The 23,347-nt window shown below is 37.7% G+C and overlaps 1 protein-coding gene across 1 annotated transcript in view; it reads right to left on the reverse strand.

Moving 5' to 3' along the window:
- The window catches only part of Frmd3 (FERM domain containing 3), a 195,163-nt gene that overhangs the window by 161,546 nt on the left and 10,270 nt on the right, over positions 1 to 23,347 (reverse strand). The gene's annotated exons all lie outside the window — the stretch shown is intronic.

Raw genomic sequence — 23,347 nt, forward strand, 5'->3', positions numbered from 1 at the left:
AAAAGATGATTCCTTTTTACCTATATTCTGTTCATTTTGAATAGAATATTCAAATCTGTGAATGCCTTCTGAAGATTGAATCCCCAGAGGAAAATCTTCACTTTTCCCTCAGTGAACACCTTCATCAAAGATAATTTTAATTTAAAATCAAAATTTACAATCATATGAACTGGAGATTTAGTAGCTCAGACCTACAGGAACATGGAAATTTCACAGACTCAAAGAAAAGTAAAAAATTAATAATAAATATTACACATACCGCAAACAGCCATCACAAACTTTAAAATAACATAGAAAATAAACATTAAGTTGAGACAACTATAGTTCTAAAACTGAGAAGCTTTGCACATTTACTTTTTTTTTTTCTCTCTCTCTCTTTTTTTTTTTTTTTCCGGGGCTGGGGACCGAACTCAGGACCTTGCGCTTCCTAGGCAAGCGCTCTACCATTGAGCCAAATCCCCAACCCCTGCACATTTACTTTTAAGATACGTGGTCCACAGGAAATTATTTGATTCAAAACAAGGAATACACAAGCTGACCACTGAACTAAGTCCTGCATTTGATACATTGACTATCCTCAGTTATTATCAGGCAAAAGAACCCCCCAAAGTGCTTTTGCTGTTCATGAAGTCTGCTAGGCTTTCCACTGGAGCTTAGCTGAAACATGAACAAGAATGATCTTCAAGAATAAAAAGCTGGCAGAGTGGATATGATATTTTCCTTTTTCCAGGAACCTCCCATCTGCCAGAGTAAAAAAGGCAGAGGAGGCTTAATGAACAAAAAAGGATTCGTAACAGCTGATAGCAGTGACTAAAGTGCTACCAGGCGTTCTGCATATTTTTAGTTTCTGAAAAACAAAACAACCTTGGCTTCCGTTGCTGTGTTGTCAGAACAGATACAAGTATAATCAAGATGTTTTTCTTTGTCCGTGACTAATCTCTTGAAATGAGGAGGAGGTATAATTGGGGAGTCCAGCCTTCTAGTTTTTAAATATATGTAACAAATCATTCTGGTGGCCATGTATATTCCACCTCCTCTGTGTGTGTGTATGTCAGCACATGTGTATGCACATTTGCATGCAGAAGAAACTGTGTTGCTACATGCCTAATAGGGAAGAAAGTTCAGGAGAGACATATGAAAATTTAAAATCAATCCTGTAATGGGAACTTGATGTGAAAGTTAAGTTTACTTTTCAAAAATTTAATTTCAGACTCTTTCAACCTAGGCTTAGGGATCTTAGCATTATGACAGTTGTAATGTTGGTACTAGACTCTAAATTTGTTTGTAGTCTGAAAATCACGATCATGCCTCTCCTCCTAAAACTCATCTTTTTGTTTGTTTGTTTTAGTTGTTTTTGTCTTATTTTGTGTTTTCCACTTCTAATTAGCAGAGAAGAGTTAGGAAAATATTACATGCAATCAGGTGTACAAAAAACAAATGAATGTATGTAGAAACAGCAAGACACGGAAATTCAAAACAGCAATTATGAATATATCGAAGAACCTAAGGAAAAATATGCGTAAATGGCTCAGTGAAGACTGTAAAAAAATAGTCAAATGAAATAATGGAAAATATTCATAACATGAAAGTAGAATTTAACAACAACAACAAAATAGAATCACTAGAGAAAGTGTAAACTGAAACAAAACCCCAAATGAAAAACCCAGAAGGAAGGTAATCCTTAACAGCAGATTAGAAGGCATAAAAATACATTTCTGGTTTTGAGATTAGTTATAAGAAATAAGTAGTTCAGACAAAGAAAATGTGATATCTAAAATATCCACGCACAAAACATCCAGAAAAATTGAAAAACTATGAAAAGACCAAACATAAAAATAGTAGGCCTACAAGAAGGGAGAAAAAAATGTCAAAGGTACAGAAACTACTTTTAACAAAAGTATAGAAGAAAATTTTTAAAATTTAAGGAAAGTAATGCATTTCAAGGTATAAGAGGCATAGGGAATGTTAAATAGACAATATCCAAAAATAGGCTCCTGTGAATAATAGTAATCAAAACATTAAATATACATAACAAAGACAGGATATTAAATGTTGCAAGGAGGAAAGACTAATTCACTTATAAAGGCAGGGCCATTAGAAATAGCATGTAACACTTCAAAGGAGACTCTAAAAATCTGAAGGCAATGGATTCTACAAATCCTGAAAGTCCAAGGATACCAGGTCATGTCCTACACACTCGCCTACAGATAATATGATAGAGGCATTTCGTCAACTGAAGTTATGTTGCGCAAGATGACACCACCTGAATCAAGGTGACATAAAAACTATTCAGCTCACTATCTGTGTGTCCTCAGTCAAATTATTTATTCTGAAACACTAGAATTTGAAAACATCAGCAAGTATTTGCTGGGCTCAGATTTCCTCTTAAAATGGGCAGGAAACATGAAGTGCCTGAAGGACAGAATGGCAGTTAATATCACAATGAACTGATTTTGAACTTTAACATACATAAAATATGTATTCCTGTGTTTATATTAGATCATTTTGTATGTACATGAACACATTATGGTTATAAATGTTGCACTGGAAAGAAAGCACACTAGCCTGGTGACATGGCTCGGCAGGCACAGTAGACGCTGCCAAGTATGAGTACCTCAGTTAAATTCTGGAGACTCACATAGTTGATAGAACTGTCTCTCATCAGTCATCCTCTTACAGCCACATGTAGGAAGTGGTATGTACATATAAATACATAAACAAGCCATGTTTATGTGCCACGATATATATAAATACCATAAACAAGCAAACAAACAAATGAGTGAAATATTTAAAAAATCACATGGGTAATAGTTTTCTGACTCATGTCTAATCCCTTCACTAGAAGATGGTTAACTTCCCTATTGGCTGTGAACAACAAGCTAAATTAGACATTTGGTACCATCTCCTCCCCTACAAGCTACTTTTGCATAATCCCTGACAATGAGTTACTCCAACACTAAAGTATCCATTTTGGGAGAACACCGAAGAGCTGCCACATGGCTAGGACCTACTGGGGCAACCCAGGGATCCAGAAAGAATGTGACTATGTGTCTTTTGTGTCATTCTCTTCCCACAGTCTGTCTGCCTTTATTATCCCAAAGCCCACTCTCATTCCAAGATTGTCTATGTGAACTACAGCAAAACCCACTGCCATACCATGAAAAGTACTGCCCACTACTCCAAGCCCTCTGGAATTTCAGAGTCCAGAAAGAGGAATATTCAAAGCAAAGGTCAGAGAACACCCACCCAATGCCTAATGAAATATTTGTTGGCAAGTACAATATAACAAGAATATAAAGCATAATATGAAATGAATCTTTTTAATAAAATGTTTATTTTTAAAGCACCACAGAAGTCTATCAAATGAAGGGGTCCTACATGAAAGAAGTATATTAATAGAGGACTTGGCAATAGTTACCCTTAGGCGCATTGTCAAAACCTGTGTGCTCAACAATAATGAAGGCTATGAGAGATTGGAAGAGGATGACAGAAATGTCAAAGAAAGCTAATGAACTGTGCTTCTTAGGGCCAAGTATTAATAATCTTGAACATTTCCACCTCTTTCTTAAACCTAAACCTTGTCCATTATAAATCTATTTTATGAACTATGGCTTATGGCCAATGACAGAAAGAAAAGGGGACGTGTTCTTAGCAACTTTGAGGGTCACAAAAGTTATATTGTACTTTACTAATTATAGAGCAATATAACTGTGACTCCCTTGAGAAGTCTATACTTGTGCTTGAATGTTTTATTCTTTCCCATAATATCTTTAGTTAATCTTTACTCTTAACATTGAAGTTAAAAGCATCTCTCAATAAATCTCAAAGTATATTTGATAGAGGTCCACTTCTTTTCTTCCTGGAAGTAAGAAATCCTGATTTTACCTGACAGGGGATTTCTAAGGGAAAAGGAGTCAGCAATATATGGAGTTATTCCTTTGTTCTATCACCAAAACAATATCAAATTAGATAATGATAATGAATTGTTCTCCCCCTATGTCATAGACTTACAATGTAGAGATTTTTATAGTTTACTGTGATGAATAAAGTGTGGGGGAAGATAAGCTATAAAGTATGCACAAAAGTCTACAGCTTCTCCTTAGAACATAATTCAACTAGATACTAACATCTGAATTTCTTAGTTAAGATTGCCTATTCAGAGCTACATAACTCTTTATAACTACATAAAGAGATGTTAGAGAAACAATGATCAATACAGGGACTTATACATTATTTCTTCAGAGTCGTCTAAATGAAAAATCCACCCTGAAAAGTTTCTGGTCTAATCTATTTGGAAATATCAGATTCTGAGGAATTCAAGTAGTTTTTGTTTAAAACAAGTTTATACCTCTTTAAAGTTAGGTGTAAATCCACTACGAACCAAAAAGTCAATGAGAAGGCCCAGGGGTCTCGGACAAAACTATTCTACTGACAATAGTCTTACTGTAGAGTCATGGAGGAAATAAGAGTCCATCCCGAAACCATGAAATGATGATCATCATTGTTAGCAAGGTTCTCTTTTAAACATCTATGCTTTAGGTGGATTTTGCATGTGAATGTCTAGATAGCTCAAAAAGAAGTCAAAATGACTACACTGAAAGAATCTGTTCTGACATATATTACTGTGTTTTTGTGCAGGATATAGGGTAGGAGAAATGTACAAATAATATAACATCTATTTGAGTGATTCTCAATTTTTTAAAAAGATTTACCTCATTTACATAAATGCACTGTAATTATATTCAGACACACCAGAAGAGGGTATCAGATGGTTGTGAACCACCATGGTTGCTGGGAATTGAACTCAGGACCTCTGGAAAAACAGTTAGTGCTCTTAAGTGCTGAGCCATTTCTCTAGCCCGATTCTCAATTTTTAAAAAATGTCATGGAAGGCTTCCAAAGGGAGCTTCCTTACTTCATCCTTAGACCTGAATCAGTCAACCTTAAGTATAAATTCGTCAATCTACTTTTGAATATTCATTTGCCCCATTTATTTTAATGAGAGTTTTTAGACTATAATACACAGGACATGAATGGATTGTCTGCTCAGAAATCTCTAGAACCTGGCTTGAAACTAAACTTATGTTTTTTTTCCCAGAATGTAATTCCATGGAAAGAAAGTAACAGACATTCTCAAGAAAAATGTATAAGGAATTCACAAATGCCTTCCTGGAAGCTCTGTACACATAAATTCCTTTCTCACTGTCCCATCCTTACTTGTCGAGCTTACTTGGTCCTCAACATTACTGTTCATCCCCTTAAAAATCTTGTTTTGGGCTTTGACTTTATATACTCCCCCTTGAGACTAAACAATCCATTCACTATTTTCAAACTATGGCTGTGGGATTGGGGATTGATCCATAGTTAAATGAAGTAATTGACAGAACTATCTTCATAACAGGGATGACAAGAGATTCAAAGGGCTTCACTATATTTAGATTTTTAGTAAATAAGAACAGGTACAGGCTAATCAGAGTTTCCTCTAGTGTAATATAAAGTAACAAGATTTGTTGGATGGAAGAGGAATATAGAAGACTAGATTAATTCATTCAGAAAGAAAACCTTTGTTTCAAATGGCAATGAAAAGATGTGAATTTCTTAATTAAAAATACTGTTTATAACACAGTCATTTTTAATAGTCATATGATCCATTCAAATTGCCCTGGTTCTAGACAAAACAAAACAAAACAAAACAGAAAGGAAAAAAGAAAGAAAAAAACAATTTTTCCTTCTCTAAAATAGCCATGCCATTTCCAGGTAGGTATGCAGTGTTTATTGTGTCTGAAAAATTTCAATCTGAACTAAATGCAGTAGTATTGTGGGTAGATTCAAGTTTCACAGCTTGATCTGATGGGTTTACCTAGGAGCCAACAACTCTTAAAATAGAATACACTATACTGGAAGCAATTGTGAAGCGAGGGAGGGATGTTTCAGGCTACAGGTATTCAAATAGCTTACCTTTAAAGGCCAGTAAGACAAAAAGATATAATAATAAACAAAACAAAATTAAAAAGGCTCAGACAAAGCAATAGGAAACAAAATGTATAGTTCAATTCATTTTATGTTGAGTATCTGTTATGGAACATGAGGCCTACCCTTAAATGTGGTTCCTATGCCCAGTGAGAAAATGAACATCTTCTTTGCAAACAGATATCAAAGGGAGATAGTGATGGGAAGGAGCTTTGGTCCTCTTTCTTGTCTCAGTTCCCCATTTGGTTTGAACTTAGATACTTTCCAATTTTGTGTTTTCATGAATTTGAGTTTTTGTGTGTATGTGTTTCTTTTTGTTGTTTTTTTTTTATTATGGTTTGTTTGATTATTTGTTCATTGTTTTTTAAAGAGGGGGAAAAGATCATAGAGATGGATAGGTGGGGATCTTCTGGGAGCAGCTGGGGGAGGAAAAGAGTATATGAAAATTTTTCATAAAAAATATCAAACAAGTAATCAGAAGGCTGTTTTAATGTTGCATAGAAGGACAGTTTCTTGACATCATGTTGTCAAGAAAAATATCCAAACCTTGAAAATCAAGTATTAGATGTTTAGGCATCATCCAAATGACACATAAATCTTCCAACATAACCACAAAAGGGCCATCTCATTCTTTAGAAATATACACTTGGCTAAATTTCATGTTAACTATTCCTTAAGATAAGTACTATGAAATTTGATGGTTACTTATAGAAGACTTATAAGCCATGAATAATTTCTGTTTCTAAGAAGAAGCAACTCAACGTTTATCATTTTATCACTTTCTTGCTGAACTCTATCACAGCTATTCCGTGGTACATCTTGTATTCATCTTTCAGACAATACGGATGCTTACTATGTTTCTTTGAACCGGTTTGGCCACCCTTCATGTTTCTTTATTAATGGACTAAACAAGCCCTTGGTGCATTCAAATTGATTCTGTATTGAAGAGGATGTTTTGTACTGGCTAGATGAAGAGCTCCTGTGGTCATAGTCAGTGGTAATGAACGTACAAGAACTATATAAACTTATGAATCTTAACACAGTATTTTCATTTACTGGAAGTTTTTCATTGAGTTTTTTATTGCCATTTGACCAATTAATCTCTGTGTCCTGTGATGAATGCCAATTCTGGGGTATCCAGGATGTCTGAGCTCAAAATTTATTTCCAAAATTCTTGAACTGAGGTTCCATTTAACCCATATAATTTTCCTAAGACCCTCATCACACCACTGACAACAACCACTGGGATCTTCCTGGGTACCAATTTCTCTTTTGGAGTCTACCTCACCCTGACCTGGCTGAAACCCAAGCATGTAACCCAGATACATAGAACAGGTCTTGATATAAGTAAAATCACCAAAAGAAGGAAGAATCAGAGAAAGAACTGGAAGAGCTTGAAGGGGCTCAGACCCCATATGTACAACAATGCCATGCAACCAGAGCTTCCAGGGACTAAGCCACTACCTAAAGACTATACATGGACTGACCCTGGACTCTGACCTCATAGGTAGCAATGAATATCCTAGTAAGAGCACCAGTGGAAGGGGAAGCCCTGGGTCCTGCTAAGACTGAACCCCCAGTGGACTAGATTGTTGGGGGGAGGGCGGCAAAGGGGGGGAGGATGGGGAGGAACACCCATAAAGAAGGGAGGGAGGGAATGTTTGCCGGAAACCGGGAAAGGGGAATAAAAACTCAGAGAAATGTAGAGAGAGAAATATTCAAGTTAATAAAGAGAGAGAGAGAGAGAGAGAAGAGACAGGTCGATTTGCATCTTTTTCAGCCCAGTGTCCTACTCCTATTGATGAATTGCTACAAACAATTAAGTTTGCATTGTATTTTTACATTTAAAGAAGTGTTTATGTCACTGAACAAAGCTAAATAAGTGAAGCCAAGGGTATCCTTGAGAACACAAAAAGACATTGTGGGAGGAAGACAGATAAGGAGGCACGTGAGGGGCGCATGGCGAAAGGGTGCTTTAGTTTTTCAGCGTCGGTCTCCTTTCCAGCCTCCTCCCACACGCTGCCTGCTTTGATACTATAAGCAAACTCACAGAGAGGCTGGCAGTGCCAGGAAAAGTCTAAAAATTCTTTCTAAATTACTAGTAACCATACTAAGAAAAGGCCCAAATCAGGAAAACAACCTGACAGAATTTTCCAATAAAAGAAAAACAAATGTATTTTCTAAATCAAGCTACAGCCGATGAGATAGATAAGTATACATAATATTACTCTGAATAGATAAAACCTGAAAGTTCTGTTTTTAAATTGATAAAATAAGTTCTATCTGTAGATAGCTATGCTTGTGGCTGGCAGATGACATCCTAGAAGGACCGTACAAGGGAGTGTTTAGTAAGGAACATAAGTAATCTTTCTCTGCTCGTTCTGTGATTTTCAGAAAGGGCTGTTTTCTGCACAAATGTGAGCATCCATTATCATGTACAACTACAGCACAGCCTCTAAGTAGGTCAAACAACCTGACTGGGAATAAAAGAAAGAAACAGTCTTCTTGTTCTGTATGTTCTCTGTGTTCCACAGCTGGGAGAGCCATAGAATGTTCAAAGATTCAGCTCGGTTTTCCTCTTATACTATATGACTCCACAGATACCTCCCCAGAAAAGAAATATTTGAAAGGAAGCTGGGAGATAACTGCAAGCCTGAGACGCAACATGCACATAGACTTCCTTAATGAAAGTATTTGTAAGACAGTGTTACTGACCCAGATATTTAAGGAACAAAACATATATACAGTATGGCAGCCTATTACTGTGTTCCCAGTGCTCAGAATGTAGAGGCAGAGAGATTTCTGCAAATTCTATGGCACCCTGGTCTACATAATGAGTTTCAGTAAAGTCAAGACAACATAATAAGACCTCTCTCTCTCTCTCTCTCTCTCTCTCTCTCTCTCTCTCTCTCTCTCTGATGTTTAATGATGTTTATAATGCACAGACTCCCCCCCCCCGTGTGTGTGTAATGTTTAATGATGTTTATAGTGCACAGAACTTGAATGTTGGTTTGGGGAGAAGATAAAAATCTAAACTGTTTCAGGAAGCATAATAGAGAAAAATGAACTCGTTTAGAGTATGAGAGAACAGTTTTAAGCCTGCTAGTTCTTGAGTAGTTAACTTACTTCTCTAAGTCTCTATTGAATGTAGAATTGGAACTTGTGTCTTGGGTAGAGTTTATAAATGATGTATCAAGGCAGTGAATACTGAGTCTGGTCCTAGGGTGTATGGTGATCATTAGGGATAGACTTATATATTCTAGTTTTTCCTTCCTTCTAAGCATATGACCAAACCGTATGTCTTTTTTTTTTTTTTTAAATTAGCTTGAGTATTTCTTATTTACATTTCAAATGTTATTCCCTTTCCCAGTTTCGGGCCAACATCCCCCTAACCCCTCCCCTCCCTTCTATATCGGTGTTCCCTCCCCATCCTTCCCCCATTACCGCCCTCCCCCCGACAATCACGTTCACTGGGGGTTCAGTCTTAGCAGGACCAAGGGCTTCCCCTTCCACTGGTGCTCTTACTAGGATATTCATTGCTACCTATGAGGTCAGAGTCCAGGGTCAGTCCATGTATAGTGTTTGGGTAGTGGCTTAGTCCCTGGAAGCTCTGGTTGGTTGCCATTGTTGTTCAAAAGGGGTCTCGAGCCCCTTCAAGCTCTTCCAGTCCTTTCTCTGATCCCTTCAACGGGGGTCCTATTCTCAGTTCAGTGGTTTGCTGCTGGCATTCGCCTATGTATTTGCTGTATTCTGGGTGTGTCTCTCAGGAGAGATCTACATCTGGTTCCTGTCGGCCTGTACGTCTTTGCTTCATCCATCTTATCTAGTTTGGTGGCTGTATATGTATGGGCCACATGTGAGGCAGGTTCTGAATGGGTGTTCCTTCTGCCTCTGTCCTAAACTTTGCCTCCCTATTCCCTGCCAAGGGTATTCTTGTTCCCCTTTTAAAGAAGGAGTGAAGCATTCGCATTTTGATCATCAGTCTTGAGTTTCATGTGTTCTGTGCATCTAGGCAAACCGTATGTCTTAAAGTATGATTTGTTTGAGCCAATGAGCCACTGAGTGATTCATAACAATATCGTTCAATTACTGTGACACTATTTGAAATGCAGCCTCCAACCATACTTGGTCACTGTGTGATATGACAACCAAAATATGCTTTCAACTGTTGTTGTAAAATTATAAAAAAATAAAAAGCTGTCTTTTATCCCCTGACTAGGTCCAGCACCGCAGTGCCCCAAGATATTTGCTAGATATCTCAAGTCTCAGTCAGCAAAGCATCTCACCCACTCTGCTCCTTCCCATATTGCACTGCTAAAGGCCTCTCCCTGAGCCTGGCAACAATCTCTCTACCTATCTAGTTCCCAAGGCAGGTTTCTATGCCAGAAACACACATCCCAATTCTGCAGCAGTCCAGTGTTTCTAACCACTGCACTTTCTAACACTTAAATCGCTACATGAAAGAACACACAACACAATAACCTTTGATCCAATTAATAAGATGTAATTGCCCACCTAAACATACAAAGCCCTGTACACATCCATCCCTTAAGAACATTCATAACAACCTGTAAAGTTAGAGCATGGAATCTTAACGTCAGCTTCCATATTGTCCCACCACGGCTTCTCTCTCTCCTCTCCTCTTCCATTCCCGTTTCTTCCTCTTCCTTCAAACTTTTCTCCCACCCATCCTTCCTTCTCGTCCAATGACACGCCTCATTCTATCTTGTACCTGCCTCACCTGTGACATCATCCCACATCCAACTGCCAAGGGATACAAGGTATTAGCAGAAGGTGAAATGTATAGAGCTGTTGATATTTAGAGGAAAGGATATTATAACGGTATGGTGTAGACCACTATTGCTGAAAGAATGATCTAATAAATTTTGGACAATGTTGACTCTGGGTTTTTGTGACTATGGTACCCAAGACCAAGGTATTTCATAAAGGAAGGACCTTGGTATGTTAGTTATATGGTAAGTCCAGGCAAAAGAGAAAAGGCAAATAATCCTAGTTCCTGGTTCTGTGCTGTGCCTCTTTAAAGTGAGGATTAAAATGTTCACATTAAGCCTCATGGGATAAACACAAAATAATCTAAAGATTAAAAGCTTAAGAGTTTTGATCATCAGCCAGAATATTCCTAACCAAAGAATCAAGGTCAACAGCCCTGAAAAAATAGCATTTAAGTATTTGCAGCTTTTAACACCCATCAATAGATGAGAAAACATCTGTCTCCTGTTCTAGAGAATAAAGCTACATTACTAAATAGCAGTGAGCAACCTTAAAAAAATACTGCTTTTTCCTATCCAAAAACTCCAAATATATTTAACTTCTTTTCCGTTGATATCTCAGCTGTAGATGCTATGGCAGGATGCATGTTTCTCATTTTCCATCCAGAAAAAAAGCAGAATGTTCTCTGTCCTGGATACTGTACCACATTCCCAAAAGGCCAGCATCAATTTCTAAGTGTGAACATCTACTTCTTTATAAACTGCTAACACAGAAAAAATAAAGGCACTGGACTGAAGAGAAAACAAAACAAAACAAAACAAACAAACAAACAACAAAAAACCAACAGTCTTAGTCACACTTCATTAAGTAAAGAAAACACAAGATCCACATTTCAGTGTATCATAGTTCAAATCCCATGCTTACTCCTCAACACAAGAGGGATTTTAATCATTTTCTTCTTTGAAACTGAGTTTCCTCATATTAAGATTAATGGCAAGAGATTCTATTTGTGAGGTGAGCTTCTGTTTACCAACCATAAAGCTTCGTGGACATTTAATATTCCCATATTCCCAATAACTGTAGTGTATTATAGTTTTGCAGGTCTTATCAGGGAAAGTGAGGCTCTCATCCAGTAAAACCCAAAACCAAGACACAAATACAGATTTTTATAACTGAAGCCTAATCTCTCCCTAAACACCGTGTGTGTGTGTGTGTGTGTGTGTGTGTGTGTGTGTGTGTGTGTGTGTACAGAACCTCACTGAGTATCCCTCACTCCTGTAACTTGCTATGTAGATTATGCTGGCCTTGAAATGACAAAGATCCACCTGTCTCTGCCCTCTGAGTGCTAAAATTAAAGGTTGCATACCCATGTTGCACTTGAGAAGCCTAAATTCATTTTTCTTTTATTTTTTGAAAAACACAATATATTGAAGTAATTTCCCTTTCTTTCACTCTCCAAATCCTCCCATATTCCCCTCCAAACTATCTTTTGAATGCATACCTATTTTATTAATTATTATACATAATATATGTATATGTACATGTATGTTCACAAATATAATATGTTTTATATCTCTGAAGATGTATGTATTCTGTTTCCCTAGACAGAGAATACACTGTAATATATATTGAGATGAAATCTGTATCTTAGTTTCCCTTCTGTTGTTGTAATAAACACAACTAAAAGCAACTCTAGGTGTAAACATTTTACTTGTTTTATCTTAACATTTCTATGAGTCCATTATCAAGGAAGGTAAGGATACTAACTCAAGTCAGAAACCTTGATGCTGGAACTGAAGTGGAGGCCCCCTTACTAGAATGTTCTTACTGGAATGTTATGGCCTGCTATTAACAAAACCCAGGACACCTGCCCAGGACTGGCACTTCCCACAGTAGATTGGACTCTCCCACATCACTATTCAAGAAAATGTCCCCACAAATTTGAATATAGGCCAATCTGATACAGGTAGTTTCTCAGTTGAGGTTCCCGCTTCCCATGTAATCCCATCTTGTGTAAAGTTGTTAAAAAAAACTATACAGCATATCCTGTCACAGACACGCATAAATAAATTAATTAATCTCCTACACAAATATTCATAGTGCAAAATGACCTAAAAACTAGGAAAGTGCATGGTAGGTGGCCTCTGGTCTCCTGCACTGCTACTCTCAATGTTTGCATTCACTGGAACCAGCTGTCAGTTGTTAGACACCCCACAAGTTCTGGAGGTTCAACTGCCAGTTATGACTACAGATCTTGCTGTTTTCAGGGTAGATCTTTATTCTTCTTTTCTCCTGTATACCTAGCAGCATTTTGGGTGCCCTTAGTATAGAGTAATAAGCTTACTATATTCCAAATGTACTGATTTATTTATAACTATGAGGAAAAAAAGTACATCCCTTAAAACTGTCCCTTAAGACAGTTTAGCTTCCGAACCATAGAGGTCTTGCTTCCAACTTGTCAGGGAAGTTAGAAGTAACTGAAAATCAAGGCAGCTCCTCCAATTCCAGTCAGGCCACTGTTGCTCAGTCAACAGGAATCTGACCGCAGGCCTATCCACCACTGACTCCAACCTGAAAGGTCACCAAACCTGAAGAAGGATATGCATCAGCCACAAGCACCACGGTCAGGTGAGACGTACCCTGAAAGCAGCAAGGACACTATAGTCAGAACTGGCAGGGGCCTAGGCAGCTGAACCTCCAGAAATTGTGGGGTGTATAACAACTGACAGCTGGCTCCAATGAAGGCAAATGTTGAGAGTAAAAGTGCAGGAGGCCAGAGGTTAGGCAATGACTACAAAATCCAGTGACACCGAGGCAGCTTGTGGATTAAGGGACAAAAGTTAAGGTTTCAAATTCCAATGCCACCACATTCTGGCTGAATAACCATACAAAACCTATTTGTCCTCTCTGTGACCAAAAATGAGGGACATGAGACCTAATTCACAAAATATCTGTATTTCAGGATAGTTATGAAAAGTCAACACATCATCTTGCACTTAATAGTTAGACAAGTGTATATTTTCCTTTTTACACTGTCTCAGAAATTGTAAAATTCCCTGTATTCAAGCTAAGTATAAATTTAAAGCTTCTCCTCTTCCTCCTCCTCTTCCTCCTCTTCCTCCTCCCCCTCCTTCTTTTTCTTCTTTTTTGGTTTTGATTTTTTACCCCATTTACTTTTGGTTTGAATTTGTAAAGATTGGTTCTTAGAAGTGCAAAGGAATTTAATTTTGGTGTTTCTTCTTTTATAATCATTCTACCTTATAAACTTCCTGTACATGATCCTAAACCTACTTGTTTAAGAGAATTATTACATAGCTGAAAATAACATCTAAGGAGAAGTCTGTCCACATCCCCTGCAGCCTTCCAGTGTGTTTTTACTTGGGTCTCTATAACATGCTCCCAAATTAGCCATGTGTAGACCTCAGTTTATGACTTCTACACTTAAGACAAGATTAAGAGCAAGCTGAAGGCAGAGACTCAGACAAGAAAGAGAAGTACAAATGAACACACAGTCCTATCCAAATTTAACACAGAGATCTATAACAACCAACAATTTTACTATTCTAGTGGATAGACCATTGGCTATGGAATTAAACCCTAGGTCTTCAAATGGTGCCAGGCAGACTTGACAAGGTGGTGCACTAGCAACCTTCTAGAAGTGGCCACACAGTCAGCAAGTCACATTCTGAAAGCCCTGTAACATCTTCAACAATTATTCAAGTAAGCCAAGGCCTTTGAGCCACTATCCAGCCACTCGCCAAGATGATGAACAGTGCTTGCATCAGTTCTGATTTTCAACTCTCTCTCTCTCCCTCCCTCCCTCCCTCCCTCCCTCTCTCTCTCTCCCCCTCCCTCCTCCCTCCCCCTCCCTCCCTCCTCTCTCTCTCTCTCTCTCTCTCTCTCTCTCTCTCTCTCTGTCTCTTTCTGTTTCTCTGTTTTGCAGCAAGAAGTAACAGTTCCTTTAAAATCTATTCAACTTTATTGGTAGAGCTACAAGAAAGTAAAAGAAAGGGCTGGAAGATGGTTCAACTGTAAAAGGCTAGACATACAACAAAAAAATATAAAATGTTAAAAATTATGTCTAGATAAAAACTTTTCTTACCACCTCCTGTAGTCTCCTTGGAGCATTGTTCAGCTCACTGTGATGTGGCCAAAAGGGCCCCAGGTCTTAATATGCATGAAAGAAATTTTGCCAAATACCAAAAGTCTAACTGAAAGCAATATGAATAACAGAAGAAAAACATATTTCTTGAGGAAAGTGACTAAGGAACCTCTCTGTATATTGCTAGGAATTAGGGCTAGTAGTAAAATACTTAGCAAGAAGGCAAGGGGCATCATCCTGAATATATAAGAAGCTAATGATAAAAATTTCATTTTGAATCTTAGAAAATATTTACAGAATCACCTATAACAAAACCTTGCAGGAATTTAACAATTATTTTAAGAGTTGTTTTGTTTATGAGTTTATATGTGTCTCTATGGAGAATGGGTACTGCCTCTGTGGCTGTTGCAGAGGTCATAGAAAGTATCAAGTCCCTGGCTTTAATTACAGTCAGAGCCATTGATTTGGGTAGATGCAAAAGCCAAGCCTGGTCTTGTTTAGGTACTTAGAACTATGAACTACAGGGTGCAGTAGAGACACTTTCCTATCCACCAAAGCAGGAGAACCAAAGCTGTCAATACTCGGTCTCCCTAGACAATTCTCATTATGGAAATCAATTCCCTGACTGACATTATTGGTGAGATAATATTATATAGAAAGTGTTAAAGTGTCAAACTGAAAGACAGGATGCAATGTACACACTGGTAAAATACAGGAGAAAAGGCTTTAACAAGTATCCATATGAGTGCCCAAATATTACAAATTTTCTAGGCTTTAAGGTATAAGCAGTCTAACAGAAAACTGCCGCTAACCTGAGAGCACTAAAAACCTGCCCACAAAGCTACAAGAGAAGTATTTCTTCTAATTTATTTTATTAATAATTTTTTCATACAATATATATTGATCATATTTTCCCTTCTATAACTCTTCCCAGATCCTACCCATATAACTTTATGCTCCCTTTCTCTCTCTCTCTCTCTCTCTCTCTCTCTCTCTCTCTCTCTCTCTCTCTCTCTCTCTTAAAACAAATATGCATATGGAAAATCTAAAAATCAAAATAAGCAAGAAAATAATCAATAAAACAAAGCAAAACAAAATCGCCCAAATAAAACAAAACATGACCAAAAGTCTACAAAAGTATCATTATGTTCTTGACTAAACTACTCATGGACATGGGGACTGTTCTCAGGTGTGGACAAGATTCCCAGTAAGACTTCACGGGAGAAAACTAATGTCTTCTTTGCCAGTGGGTATCAGTTGCAGATAGGTTACTGGTGGGAGGTCCATGTTCACTTCCTCACTCAGTGACGGAACTCCATCAATCCTGAACTGGTGAAGGCCTGTGCTTGTGCCATCTCCCTGAGTTCACTTGTTCATCAGACCTGTTATATCCCAATAATCTTTTCCATGGAGTCATGTGTTACCCGTGGCTCTTTTTCACATCATCTTCTGCATATATCTCTGAAGTTTAAAGAGTAAGCTTTGGTAAAGACACACCATTTACGGCTGAGTACTCCAATATGTCTCACTTTTTGCAAATCATCCGTTCTGGGTTTTTTTTTTTTTTTTTTTTTTTGAAGAGGGCTGACTGAGACACTGATCGGGTATGCTAGTATCCAAATGTTCCTTTATCAGAAATAGTAGTAGTGGTAGTAGTATTTCCTCTAGACCCACGACCTATCTAGTCTTAAGTTCTTAGACACTTTAGCAATGTTAGGCATGGGTCCCATCTCATGGACTGTGATTTAAGTCCAATAAAAAAGTGGTTGGTTATTACCATAAATTTGTACCATTATTGCTTTAGTATATCTTTCAGGAAGATCACTGGTACAGGTTGCAGAATTTGTAACTAGGAGATATGCATGTTTATCCTCCTCCTCTTCCTCCTCCTCTTCCTCTTCCTCTTCCTCCTCCTCCCCCTCCTCCTCTTCCTCCTCCTCCGCCTCTTCCTCCTGCTTCCAGTAGTGTGCAGTGTGACATCCAGTACACTTCATAATGATAAAAAATTCTAAAATGGTTTTGTGTCTGTCCTCAAAAGCAAACAATTGGAGCAGGTGGGATGAATTAGTAGGTCAAGGTGTTTATTGTCTGAGGTGAACCCTCAGGACCAACATGGTAGAAGGAGAAAACTGGTTCCCATAAGTTGTTCTCTGAGCTTCACATGTATGCCATGATATAAGTCCACACCCACTCCCACACATATCCACCCCTCAACACTTACCCACACTGCCCCCATCCAAGCACACACATTAAATACATGTAAAAAAATATTGAAAAACATGGAATTTTATACTTTACATGATAGTTTGTGATTTGTGTTCTGTACCAATAAACTATTCTTTAAAGATATGAGAAGAGTTCCTTCAGTACTAACTCTTTAAAGAAGCACTTGGGACTGAGGACATGGGTCAGGGGTAGAGAAAGTGCTTAGTGTGCACACCATGGGTTCAGTTCTTCCCACCACAAAGAGGGAGAAAGTGAGGGGGAAATAATAAGCAAAAAGAACCTAGTTGCTTCAAGGTTGTTTCTTTCTCTTCTTCCTTTCTATTAATAGGAGAAAAACGAAAGAAAGTGCTCAATAGTGGCAAAACCTCTGGGCTTGAATTTCATCCCAGTTTGCATTTAGGATTCAATGCAAGGAATCACTTTGCCTCAGCATCTGAATAATTCACAACTGCTAAAATATCCACCCAGGTCATGGACAAACCTGCTTTGCTCTGCACACTGATGGGCTGAGTGATTCCACCTAAGCTCTTTGGGAACAGTAGTCTACTCTACCCCCAGACACAGACATCTAACAAAACCCTCCTTTGTCTGCAGAGCTCCTTTCTGAGGTGTCTGGTATCTCTAGGACTCATACTGTAATTTTTTTTAAGGTCTCGAGCCAAGCCAGTCTGCCACTGTCTGTGTGCCTTGGGACAAAAGACTCGACATTTTTATTGGCTCATTTTCGCACTTTTAAAGTATGAACATTAATTACTACTTCCCAAGGCTGCCTTTGAGGTTTAGTGAGATGGAAGGTGTTTACTATAGGGTTTGATGCATCTAGACTGCTTATTATTTTGTTTTGTACAATTTGGCATCTATTCTTTCATTTATCCAATATTTGTATCAAGTCCTACAGTGTTCTATTACAGCCTTCATGGAACTGCTAATCAACGTAGATTAAAGATAACAAGCATGCCTACAAAAGCAGCAAAACAAACAAAGAATATATGAATATGTGGCAAAGGGAAATACACACTGTTCATAATGAACAAACACTAATAGCAAATTCTTAGTTCAGGAACAGGAGTGGGTAAGGGTAATTGCTGCTCTTACAAAGCCTGGGTTCAGATTCCAGGACCCAAAGCGCAGCTCACAGACATCTGTAACTCCAGTTCTAGAGAATACAATACTCTTTTATGGCATCTGTGAGTACAAGGCATTCACGTGGTGCAAATATATACATTCAGACAAAGCACTAGCACATCAAACAAACAAACTAGCAAATAAAAATGTAAAAGTATTATTACTTCAGTAAATGTCTGCTGATTGATCAGCTCATTGACTACAAATCAGGCCACAGAACCTTCCATAGTTATGTGTATATCCAACACACAGGTACATACATCCGGGACTTTCCTTGCTCTTCTCCTTCTGGAGGCCAGGGATATATTCCTTTCCCATCACTCCCAGGTCATCCAGGATCTAATTCATTCTACCTTGGGAAGATCCTCACACATCAAATAGTCGGATCTTTTGCAATATTTTACACTTCCCAGGGAAAGTGGAAATTTATTCAGGGCCCATTTATATATAAAGGTTTTAGGACAGGCAGATGAGGAGAAGGAAATGAAAGACGACTCATCTACTCCAATTATCTGCAAAGGCGGGGAATAAAAATGAAATAATTGAAGCAGTAGTGATCACCCATCAAAAACAGAACATGACTATTAAAACCAGCCCAGATATAAATCTACAAGGAAAATATATACATATATGGAAATCAAAATGCTGAAGGTTTTCAAAGCCTTATAGAAGAAAACCAAAACATTTCACATTTTGATTTGGTGCAAAGTTGTTGAGTCCTATGAAACATATCTCTCGAATTAAATTTGGGGCCCCCTAGGGTATAGCTACTGTCGTAATGTGGGGAGAATCCCTTTTTGCACTGGGTAATCTCCTTGTGTTTTATTTGAATTTTACTCTGCTTTTACAATTCATGATAAGAGATAGTCTCTTAAAATCAATATGAGAAGAAAACTAATTTCCAAAGTGCTGTTTATTCTTCAGTATTTACAAGGGTGAACCTTCTTCTGTTTAATCATTGTAGGTCATTTATATTTAGGTCCAATGAGAAAATATAGCACATTATCTAACAATAACTTATCACAAAGGAGAAAGAACAATGAAAAGGAGGGCAAGGTCCGAAAATCCTTTGTTATTCACATGCTAACTGAATCTGTCCTTTCCCAGACTTTCAAAAAGATAGACATTCACTGGACTGGAAAGTCTAAACTCCTCTCTAATCCCTCAAATATTCTATGGAGAAAAGGTGCATAGAATCCACTACAGATTTCCCATGGTTTTTAAAAATGTGACCCATACTCAGCAACAGCCAAGCAATATAAATATAGGAGCTGTTGAATATCCTTGAAAATTATGCTCCAGACTCATACTAGTTGCCCAGTTCTCCTATGAGCTAGTATCTACCAGCCAGGACAAAAAGAGTACAAAAGCATCTTCACAAATTATCTGTAGAAAAACTGTACAATGTGCATAATGAGCCTTTTTGAAGTTCTTATACTTCTGTCTCTTTGACGTGTACTTCCTGAGCCTCTAACAATGTATATAAGTCAGGGTAGAAATTAACTGCTATCTTGATAGGTGAGAGGGTTAAGTGGCCATGGCAAGATCTCCTAATTTCTTGATCAGTAATTAAGAATGACTTTCTTCACTGATAGGTTCACTGACACTGGGGTCAGTGTTTAAAATCGTAGCTAAGAATTTACATATTGCAGTAGTCCTGAGATTATCCTTTTCAAAAAACATTAGAACATTCAATCCTGAGAAAAGACACTTAGGAAATCTTATGTGTAGCTATAAAAATATGAGCTACACAACCGTTGTGTGGCACTATCCTCTGAGATAAAACACCTGATATTGGAGGAAAGTTTGTTAGACATAGGATGTTCTAAAGAAAGGTGAAATCGTACAGTGAAGCCTGTAGTCATTTCTGCTCCTATTAGTAAACCCAGTAAAACTGACTGGTTCACCAAGTAGGACTTTTGTAATATTCTGTGCTTTGTCATTGGTCTCATTGGTCCTATCTATGGCAAACAAACATTTGTTCCCATCTCCCCACGAATAATGGCACCCAACAACTACTCAGAAGAAATATTCTACAGTATTTTATAAATTGCAGTATAATTCTTTCAGTTCCCCACAAATGCCGTGTTTTTTCTTAAGCTTAGCCTTCTACTAGGATGTCATCCCACTACACTTCTTCACGGTGCTTACTCTCCAGGTTTTGGACAATGACTACTTTTCCTTTAAAACGTATATCACATGTCATCTCCTCCAAAAGTTCTCTTGTCCTTTACAATGCTGCCTGAGAACATATATTCCAGTCACAGCTCCAGTAATGATAGCAGGGCAGAGAGTGATACATGGGATTTATTAAAATTACATTTTCTAATGTGAGGCAAAAGCTTAGGTCTAGGAAGTTCTGTGCCTAAAACAAAACAACACAACAGATGGTATGGATGATTCTAGATGGCCATAAGAGTAGTGATGGTTTACAAATAGGATTTAAAGACAAATAATGGTAGTCCCTTCAGATGGGCCATCTCAGGATCCCCAAAAGGGCACAATAAAAACAATAAGTGGTAATTAATGATCAGCTCTAGTTGGGTAACTTCAAATTGGCATCAGGAATTCTGACCATGGGATCATATTTGTAGTTTTTGGGTAGTGAAGTTTTCAACTATAGGCGAACTTAAAAACCCATATTAATATTCTCATATCTTAAACATGTAACATAGTTTACAGCAAACTAGATACAGGGTATAACTGGCACCAAAAACAAATCCTGATCACTTTCCTGGAAGTTTCCGTCTTGAGAGAGGCAGAAGGAAGGTATAACAGAAAGAGGAGAACTGTAAACACTCATGTTTGCTAGGACCCAGAGGCTTTTATTTGGCTTAGCCCTTTCTTTTTCTAAAAAGACATTCATGCTTCTTGCTTGTTTTAATTAAGCTTTTAGCACTATTCCTCTTTCAAAAAACAATAGTAAAAACTAAGGCTGAGGTGAAAACCAGAAAAAACTAACAAAGTCCTCACAGAAATACCTTAGAAGTTTTGATGAGATGTCTGCAAGAAAAAGAGCAAAGTTAGATGTAAGGAAATGTCAGTAAGAAAATGTCAGTGCTCAATTTAAAAATTCCCTTTAAGAAGTAGTAACTTTGGATGAAAGGAACAGCAGTTAATGGAAAGCCCATGCTGTCTCCAGCTCACACCTTCACTAGCCCTCTGCCCCAAATCAATAGCATTCTGGGATTTTTCTATCATAATATTACTGTGTTAAATCCATTTCTGTGTCTGTTTTCTCTATTAGAATGGAATGGAATGCATTCAAAATGTCTTCTTGTATCTCTGATGCCCAAAAAAGGCCCAATAGAAGTCTTTTCAGGGTTTTATACCTCTGTTCAACACACATTTCTTGGAACTTCTACATTCAAGCTATCCTCAGGTCCATCCTAATAGATAAAAGAGGTCATAACCACAGTGAGGCCTCCCAATTTCCTGATTTGCAATTTGAAAATGATTGCTTTAGCAACAATCACAAGTTTTGGAACCATCTCTACTCCCAATAGCACATAGAATTTTAGAATTTTGCTGAGAACCTATAAAGTCCAATTTCTCTGGTGAGGAGTGGGGAAAGGGGGTGTTTGATTTTTGAAAAGATAGATGCATGGCAGGATAAAGGTATTTCTTAAATACTAAATTTTGTCTTCATAATGAAATACCTTAAATTCTGCCTTTTCACATAAGACACACACACATACACACACACACACACACACACACACACACACACACACACGAAAGAAAAAACATACTTTACAAACCAAAGTATGTAAAGGGCACCCTACCATTTCCTTCTCAGTGAGCATATTCAAGAAAGCCTGCTGAGGAACTTTTTAATGATTGGATACTAGCATAAAGAAACACTCTTTATCTAATGAATTTGGAGAGAAACCTGAGCTATCCTCTTTGTGGCATATGTTTAAATCTGCTTTGTTCTAGTTTCCTGTTCTCAGGTAGCTAGATTGCAGCTAGAGCTGCAAATTCAGCTTCTGTAGTGGCCCTTGAATTACAGTGCAACTTTCCTCTTTTTTCCCTTCTCTATCAGAAATGAATAAGTGGTGATATCTATACCTGGTGGAAAAACTGGGCATGCAAGCAAAATGTATTGCCCAAGGTGCCCTTCAACCATGTGACAGGACACCCATCTGGAGAAACATATATCCTTGAGGCTTGAGAATTCAAACGGTAAAGCTACCCCAGATAAAGTACTAGGTGGTATGAAAGAACAGGATGGTTTATTTCAATTCCAGTGATTCACTGACTTTATTACTCTTCTCCCTGAGCTTTAAAAAAAAGATTGTCAAACTAAGTAGTAGTTCATGTTCACACTAGGGCCTGACTGAACTGATTTACAGAATTATTCTTAAAACTACAAGTTAAAGCATTTTAGAGAAATTATTTTGATATTATCTCTGCATTTTTCTTAATGCAGGAATTTATATTTTTAGATTAAGAATTAATCTAGTCATGATCTAGATTAAAATGCTAATTATCCTCCATGCCTTCAAATAGTCATACTCCAAACTATAGCATAAGTCATAATACACTATATGTACTAGGCCACAAAACATTACTTGAGGAGTCCTTCAAAGGGCTTTGTCAATATTTTAGTCACTAATTCTAACAGTCTTGGACTCAGATTTAGCCTTGATTTCCACATCCACTTATGCTATTTGTTCTTATGATACTTGTGATGGTTTGCATAAGAATGGCCCTCATAGACTCATGTGTTTGAATGACTGGACCATAGGGAGTGACACTATTAGATGTGGCCTTATTGGAGTAGGTGTGGCCTTGTTGGAGGAAGTGTGTCATTGTGGAGGAGGACTTTGAGATTATATATTCTCAAGCTATATCCATTTTGGTACAAATTCTCTCCTTGCTGCCCTAGGATCAAGACGTAGATACCTCAGTTCTGTTTTCAGCAGTGTCTGCCTGTATGCCACCATCCTTTCCTCCATTATAATAATGGACTAAACCGCTGAAAGTGTAAACCAGCCCCAATTAAAGAATTTTTTTTATAAGAGTTGCCTTGGCTACAGTGTTTATTCATGGCAATAAAACCCTAGGATAGTATTGTGTAGAGAAAAAACACATAAAATGATAAATAGAAGTCAACTAGCAATCTTCTATGTTCCCATTCTATAATGAGCATTTTGGTTTCTTAAAAAACCCAGTTATGTTATGTGAATG

The sequence above is a fragment of the Rattus rattus genome, chromosome 1 (assembly GCF_011064425.1).
Source record: "Rattus rattus isolate New Zealand chromosome 1, Rrattus_CSIRO_v1, whole genome shotgun sequence".
Classification (NCBI taxonomy): Eukaryota; Metazoa; Chordata; class Mammalia; order Rodentia; family Muridae; genus Rattus; species Rattus rattus.